Genomic DNA, 8,508 nt, shown 5'->3' with positions numbered 1-8,508 from the left:
ACTGAAATGAAATATTTAGTAATCAATCATAATCTCCAGGTAACTATTAATTCCTAGGATAGATACTAGGTTAGATATAGGGATAGATCCCAATCTGACGAAGTGCCGTGCTGGTACATTGTGTCAGAGTGATCCTAACCCTAATGATGATTGAGGTGCAGATGGAATCAAGACTTAACCCAATGGAGCAGTTTAGAAAGTAGGAAAGTACAACAATTTCAAATCAAATGTGGAAAGAGCTTTTATAACAGTACTAGAGTCACAGAGTCACACAGCATGGAAACAGGCCCTTCAGCCCGCCTTTCCCATGCTGACCAAGATGTTCCATCTACACTTGTCCCACCTGCCCACATCACACTTTCCTATCCATGTACTCCATGTTGTTATAGTTTCGGCCTCAACTATCTCCTCTGGCAGCTCATTCTATATACCCACCCCTCTCTGTATGCAAAAGTTGTCCTTCAGATTCCTATTAAATCTTTCCCCTCTCACCTTTAACCCATGTTTTCTGGTTCTGACTGCACTGACCGTGTGCCTGGGTTTCTCTGGCAAGCAACTCCAGAGATCTCACTGGGGCAAGCTACATCCTGGAATCCTCATGCTGGTTATGATTGCAAATATGGATTTGAACTGTCACCTTGTGTTCACAGGAACTAAGCAGGTCATTCCAGCGTCACTATGACCAATGGCATATCTGCATGTTCACTCTCACCATTGTGAACGAATGCTGAATATACATGACAAAATAAGCATACTGTTCTGAAATAAATAAAAACGTTTTTCTAATTCCTATTTGAGCAACCGAAGTGTGTAGTAAAGTTCTATTTGATCAGTCACCAGCATTGGCAGAAGAGACATGTATCAGAATGCAGGAACTAGTCAACACCAACTCCTGAGATTGCAGGGGAATGAAGGGACCAAGGAACAGCTCCCTTATTTTCACATCTTTGAGATAAGTAGATGGATGAGGAGGTGATGCGATTTGAAAAAAAGTAAGGAGCAAAGAGAAGAGAACACTTGAATATAGACACAAAATGTTGGAGTAACTCAGCGGGTCAGGCAGCATCTCGGGAGAGAAGGAATGGGTGACGTTTCAGCTCGAGACCCTTCTTCAGACTTCAGAAAACACTCGCATTTAAGTGGAGCTTTTCCACAGGGCAGGGACCTCTGGTGGGTTTGAGTTTTCAACTTGTCCACGCCAGCCAACATGTCCCATCTACACTAGTCCCGCCTGCCTGCGTTTGTTCAATATCCTTCTATACCTGTTCTGCCCATGTAGCTGTCCAAATGGTTCTTAAATGTTTTGATAGTACCCAAGTTACAAGTCACATTTTCTACTGTACATTTCTGAATCTGAATTACCTTTACTGTCATTCAAAATGAATTGCACGAAAATCATTTGCCACGCAGCCACAACAGTACAGAGTAAAAGACACAAGACACACAATTTTAACACAGACATCCATCACAGTGACTCCTCCAGACACCCCTTCACTGTGATGGAAGGCAAAAAAAAATCTTCTATCTTCCCCCATGCTTCTCCCACGGACAGATAGCTCGACTTCTGCTGAGGCGACCGAGGCTCCCGACTCGCGCAGCCCCCGCAAGGAGATGGAAGGTCCAGCGGCCGAGCCACGCCAGTCGATGGAGGGTCTCGCGGCCGAGCCGCGCCTCGAGGAAGAGATTTTATTTTAAAAGAAAGAGGCAACCACTGTGGGCAATCTTATAAAGATTGTTCAAATCTGCACGTCCTTGCAGGAGAAGGCTGTGGAGGCCAAGTCATTGGGTATTTTAAAGGCGGAGATTGACAAATACTTGATTAGTACGGGTGTTAGGGGTCATGTGGATAAGACAGAAGAATGGGGTTGAGAGGGAAAGATAGATCAGCCATGATTGAATGTAGACTCGATGGGCCAAATATTTCTGCTCCAATGACATGAATTTATGAAACTGGAACACCCAGAGAAATCCCACGCGGTCGCAGGGAAAACGTACAAACTCTGTACAGACATGACCCATAGTCAGGATTGAACATGTCTCTGGCGCTGTAAAGCAGCAACTCTACCGTTCACCGCCATGCCGACCCACAGTCATGTTGCTCCAGATGTGTAGAAGCATGATGACATCACCTCTGCAATATTGTGCCTCTGTGGTCCAAACACTTCCAATAGAGGAAGAGCAATGAAGGTCCATCAGATTGTCCCGAGAATTAGTTTCCGTACAATGTGAACAGATTAAGCAGTCTCCGCCTGTACTCTCTGGAGTTTAGGTGAACAAGAAGTGACCATATTGAAACATATAACATCCTTAAGGTGGTTGATAAGGTAGATGGACAGTTTATGTTTCCCTTGATTGGTCTGCCCAGAATCAGTTTGGAGGGGTTGGTGTTCACAATATTCAGGATCAAGATGAGAAGCGTCTATACTCAGAGGGCAGAGAATATTTGGAATTTACTGTGCAAGACAACTAAGCTACTCGTAGGTTCAATGTACGAAGTGCTAGATGTTTGGGTGTTGAGTCAAGGGAATAGAGTGGTGAAGAGACATTGAGGTAAAGGACCAGTCGTGACCCAATTGAATGGTAGAACAGGCACAAGGGACCGAATGGCCTGCAACTGCTCCTGTTTTGTGAATTTGTACGTTGAGAGCAAGGTTAAGTTTATTCAAGTTTGAAGGGACTCGATCCAAAACATCACCCATTCCTTCTCTCCAGAGATGCTGCCTGTCCTGCTGTTACTCCAGCTTTTTGAGTCTGTTTATTCCAAGGAGATGTATTGACTCTTAAAAGAGCTATTAGAGATTGACACATTTGAAGTTGAAAAGTGTGGAAGGGGAGAATAGAAGGTAATTTGAAGCTAAATTGTGTGAGAATGCCAAACCTATCTCAGAATTAGCAAGGCAATTAGTATGTGGAGCCGGATGTTAATCAGTAACTCATCACAAGCTGATGTGCAAAGATTTGCTTCAACTGGGAGTTGATTTTAATTCAATGAACAACTTATAAAACTGGATGACACAAATGGTTAATGAACTCTCAGTCCATGAACATTTCATCCAAAGCTTGGTTAACAGTATTCCAGCATGCACTATATTTATGTTAACAGTATTCCAGCATGCACTACATTTCATTCACCATAGAACATTGAGCACTACAGCACAGGAACAGTCATGGGGCTGTCTGAAAGCTTCTTAAAGACTGTCATATCTACATCCACCACCACCCCAGGCAACATGTTCTAGGCACCCATCACTTTGTGTAAACACATTGCCCGACACATCTTTAAATGTCCAACCTCTCACCTTAAAGCTGTACCCGCTAGTCTTTGACATACCCACCCTGGGAAAAGCTTCTCACTGTTTACCGTATCGATGCATCTCAGACTTGTACATACCCATCAGTCTTCCCTCACCCTGCGATGCTCCACAGAAAACAATCCACATCTGTCCAACAATCTGCCGATCAAACCCCCTTGCATGTGTTCTGTTACCACCATGCTCTGTCCTGCCTCCTCTTTTCCAGCTTTCATTCCCCCTCTCCCCCTGCATTCAGTCTGAAGGGTCCCGACCCGAAACATCACCTGTCCACGTTCTCCACAGATGCTGCCTGACCCGCTGTTACTCCAGCACTCTGTGAAACGTCACCTATCCATGTTCTCCAGATGCTATCCATGTTCTCCACCTATCCACAGATGCTGCCTGGCCCGCTGAGTTACTCCAGCACTCTGTGAAACGTCACCTATCCATGTTCTCCACAGATGCTGCCTGAACCGCTGAGTTACTCCAGCACTGTGTGAAACGTCACCTATCCATGTTCTCCAGATGCTATCCATGTTCTCCACCTATCCACAGATGCTGCCTGGCCCGCTGAGTTACTCCAGCACTCTGTGAAACGTCACCTATCCATGTTCTCCACAGATGCTGCCTGACCCGCTGAGTTACTCCAGCATTTTGTGTCCAAATCTGTCCAAACTCTGATGCTACCTTTGCAATTTGTAGGTTCTATCTTTTGCAGCGATGTTGTATACTATAATAACATAGTTAGTTAGTTATTAGACTGTAATCAGAATACTGCACTGTTGAACCACTGACCCTGAAGCTGTGGAATATAAAAGTAATTAAATTAATGCTGAATTAAAATAACTAAGTTATTCTCACTAATGTCAAATATGGATCTACCGTGCTTTTATAAAAATCCAACTGTTCACAAATATCCCGCAGTAGAGGAAGGTCCAGCCCCTAGTTTGCGGTTGCAGCTCCTAGACTGTGGAACAGCATCCCTCTCCCCATCAGAACTGCCCCCTCCATCGACTCCTTTAAGTCCAGGCTCAAAACATATTTCTACTCCCTAGCGTTTGAGGCTCATTGAGGAGGCGCTGTGAACTGTTTGCGTGCTACTGTATGTTTTCATTTTTTTTCTATTGGAACCTAATCAAATGTACAGCACTTTGGTCAACGTGGGTTGTTTTTTAAATGTGCTATACAAATAAAATTGACTTGACTTGACTCCTGGCCAGATATCTGTGACTCCAGACCCAATCATCTGGCCCACTTCTAAATCTCTCCGTTCAGGAACAATCACAAAAGGACTAAATGACGATAATGCCCGTGATGACCTTATACAATGAATGAATAACGAAAGCTGAAGAAGTATACACAATGATGAGTTGAAATGTCAAAGGCTAGAGGGCATTCAGGTGAGCTTTAAGGTGAGAGGGCCAAAGTTTAAAGATGCATAGTGCAGTTTTGTTTCTACACAGTGGCCAGCGTCTGGAAGGTGGTGCCAGGGCTGGTGGCGGCTAATACAATATTGGCATTTAAGAGATTTGTTGATGGGAACATGGATTTGCAGGGAATGAGATCAGTTTAACTTGGCATCATGTTCAGTACAGACATTGTGGGCCGAAATCCCTGAAGAATTTATTTTGTTACTTCTTGAGATGGAGCACTCAACCCAATGTGGTGTGAGATGAGGAGGTTCTGTTCGACCTAATGGAACCTGGTAATTCTACCACGTCTCCACCTACCTAATATCTTGGCCTGTTGCTCCTCATTTACCAGAATTTAATCATTAGCTCTCCCGTAAAAGTAATTTAGATTGAAAAACTGAAACCCAGATTACCTCAACGTACTTCTCTTTGGTTTTAATCTATTTAGCTTTGATTCGCTCAGTCCCCACTTACCTTGTTGACCGCTTATATCACCTGGCTCTTGAAGGGAAGATCGATCCACTGTTTGAGTCCTTCAGGATAATTGACTAATATTGAACATTAAGTAAAAAAGAAAGTGCTGGAGGAACCCAGCAGGTCAAGCAGCACCTGTGGCCCTTCGACCCACTGAGTCCATGCCGACCATCAATCACCCGTTCACACCAGTTCTGTTATCCTACTTTTGCATCCACGCTCTCCACACTAGGAGCAATTTACAGAGGGCCAATCAACCTACAAGCCTTTGGGATGTGGGAGGACCTGGAAGAAACCCAGTCACAGGAAGAACGTGCAAACTCCACACAGACAGCACCCAAGGTCACAATCACACCCAGGTCTCTGGTACAGTGAGGCAGTCGCCCTACCTGCTGTGCCTCTCTGCCGCGTATGCATGAAAAGACTTGCATTGACAGCTAGAGGCCTGGCCATCAGACCTTGAGTGAAACTGGGAATTCACGAGATCAAGGCTGGAGGTAGGCAGAGACTTAGCGGTTAGTTTCAGAAGGAGTAACGCTCCCCCAAAAGCAATCTGCAGCCCAGCTAATGTCCGCAGTCAACAAATACAGAGACCTCATGTGTAACTGGACATAATTGCTGTGACCAGGCACCAAAGTCACGTCCTGTAGCACTGTGGCAGACACCAGCAGCTCTATACCTGTGGTGCATGTTCAGGCACATACAACTTTGCAGGACATTTCATCATTTTACAAAGAAGCAAGAAGCAAACACGTTAACTTTATGCTGTCAGCAGGTTTCTGCTGGCTTATGCTGGTTTGTTCCAGTTTGCATAGGTTTATCCCGCCAGCATGTCTATAGCAGACCAGAAACTATGAGGTTAAATTATCAGGAGAATGAATGTTTTAATCTCACTTAAAAGATAATAAATCATCCATTCGTATCATAGCTTCCCTGTCTTATTGATAATGAAATATCTCAGAGAGTCACATTGAAATAAATTAAATTAATATTGTTTTTCCTAACATGTTATTTTGTTAGTCCACGAATCTCACTGCCAACAGTAGTTCATCAGCATCCCAATCTTATTTCCTTTCACTTTAATAAGATTCACTTACAGCTGAACAACTAAATACATTTTCTGTATGTCATCTGACCCAACTGTTTGCAGACTTGATTGCTTCCAGCCTGGAGGGGAAAGATTCCTTTGGGAAAATATCTAGTGCAGCATAGAGCCGGATAAACATGCCTCATTGCATTTCCCCTCTCTGGGTGAAACTCAATACCAAATTGCTCCTTTATAATACATTATAGTGTTGAGCAAACTCTGGGACATACACAGACTGACCATTAGCAAGCGAGTGGAAATTTCGATTGAATTTCCCTCTTGCCTTCTTCCTACCTCACTGATAAGCTGCTCAGTAATCTACAATACAATACAATACAGAGCTTTATTGTCATTCGGTACCAAGGTACCGAACGAAATTACATTTCCAGCAGTCACAGAACACAACAAAAAAGAAAAGAACACAGGACACCCGACCCCAACACAAACATCCATCACAGTGACTCCAAACACCCCCTCACTGTGATGGAGGCAACAAAACTTCCACTCTCTTCCCCCCACGCCCACGGACAGACAGCTCGACCCTTACCGAGGCGACCGACCCGCACAGCCCCCGCAAGGGGATGGAAGTCCCCACGGCCGAGCCGCACCGGGCGCTGAAACGTCCCACGGCCGAGCCATACCGGGAGATGGAAGGCCCCGCGGCCGAGCCGCGGCGGCGATGTTAAGTCCCGCGGCCGAGCCGCACCGCGCGCTGCTAACTCCCGCGGCCGAGCCGAGCCGGCGATGTTAAGTCCAGCGGCCGAGCAGCGCCGGGCGATGGAAGGCCCCGCGGCCGAGCCGCACCGAGCACTGGAACGTCCCGCGGCCGTACCGGGCGATGGAAGGCCCCGCGGCCGAGCCGCGCCGGCGATGTTAAGTCCAGCGGCCGAGCCGCGCCGGGCGACGGAAGGCCCCACGGGCGATGGAAGGCCTCGCGGCCGGGCCAAGCCGCGCCCCGAGGAAGAGACCTAAAAAAAGAAAGGTTTCCCCCACCCCACCCCCCACACATACACAGCCAAAAACAAAAACAAAAACCATCCCAACACCGACACACAAACAAAAAAGGAAAAAAGACAAACAGACTGCCAGCGAGCCGCAGCCGTTAGGCACAGCCACACGTGACGCGTGACCACCATCAAGCTCAGAAATGTAAACTTTTTCACTGTTGCAAAAATCATTGTAATATCAAATCTCCCCCCCATCCCCCCTTATCCTTCCTCCTCCCCTACCCCCCTCCACCTCACTCCTCCCCCCCTCCACCTCACTCCTCCCCCCCTCCACCTCCCTCCTCCCCCCCTCCACCTCACTCCTCCCCCCCTCCCTCAACCCCCCTTATCCTCCCCCCTCCCACAGAGATAGATTTAAACTTTAAAATGTGAATAACAAAAATATAACACAATTTCAATGAAACTTCTTCCATTAGCAGCAAAGGGATGATGGTGAATAAGATGGGCCTAAAATTGTCACGCTATCGCGTACTGTTTTGGCTGTAGTTCAGGAACAAACAAACAAACGAGTTTTGGTACATAGGTGATGGTGACTCAAAGGTTACATCTTTGTAATGTAACGTGTTACAAATATTTTGTACAACCTTTAAGTCACTGTCATTGACAATGATAAGACAACATTGGTGAGTTAAAGGTGTCTCATCAGTAGAGGCTAACGTGTGAGAAAGAGAATAACACCCATGTACGCAAGTTTCTACTTCCCTAAGTGGCAGCAACCACTAAACTATGATACTAAACTACAAACTCTTTTATTATAGAATCAATCATACAATTTATAAAACCCTCTAAACTAAATACAGATCCCATTTTAGAGCATTACATTCCTCTGTATAAATTGCCACTTTCTTCAAATCAAAGTGTGTCCAGTGTCATCTGCTATTTATTTTGATCAATTTGAAGTTTTCTAGGATTTTGATTTTGAGATTGTGACTGACTCTGTGCAGAGTGCTTGAAGCTGGTCGGTGCTAACAGACCACAGGGATGACATCAGCCAGCAATACTGACTGAAACCCTGCCCCTGTACATCTGATTACGTGAGCCATTAATTACCAGCTGCTCCATAAACACTAGGGGAGCAGAGGAACAAAGTCACTCATGGACAGACACAAATACCTGGAGTAATTCAGCGGGACAGGCAGCATCTCTGGAGAAAAGGAATGGGTGACGTTTCGGGTCAAGACCCTTCTTCAGAAATCACTCAATAGGTTGGGTTAAAGTCACTTTTAATGAATTTA

This window comes from Rhinoraja longicauda, chromosome 32, assembly GCF_053455715.1.
Source record: "Rhinoraja longicauda isolate Sanriku21f chromosome 32, sRhiLon1.1, whole genome shotgun sequence".
NCBI lineage: Eukaryota > Metazoa > Chordata > Chondrichthyes > Rajiformes > Arhynchobatidae > Rhinoraja > Rhinoraja longicauda.
This window is presented reverse-complemented; position numbering follows the sequence as displayed.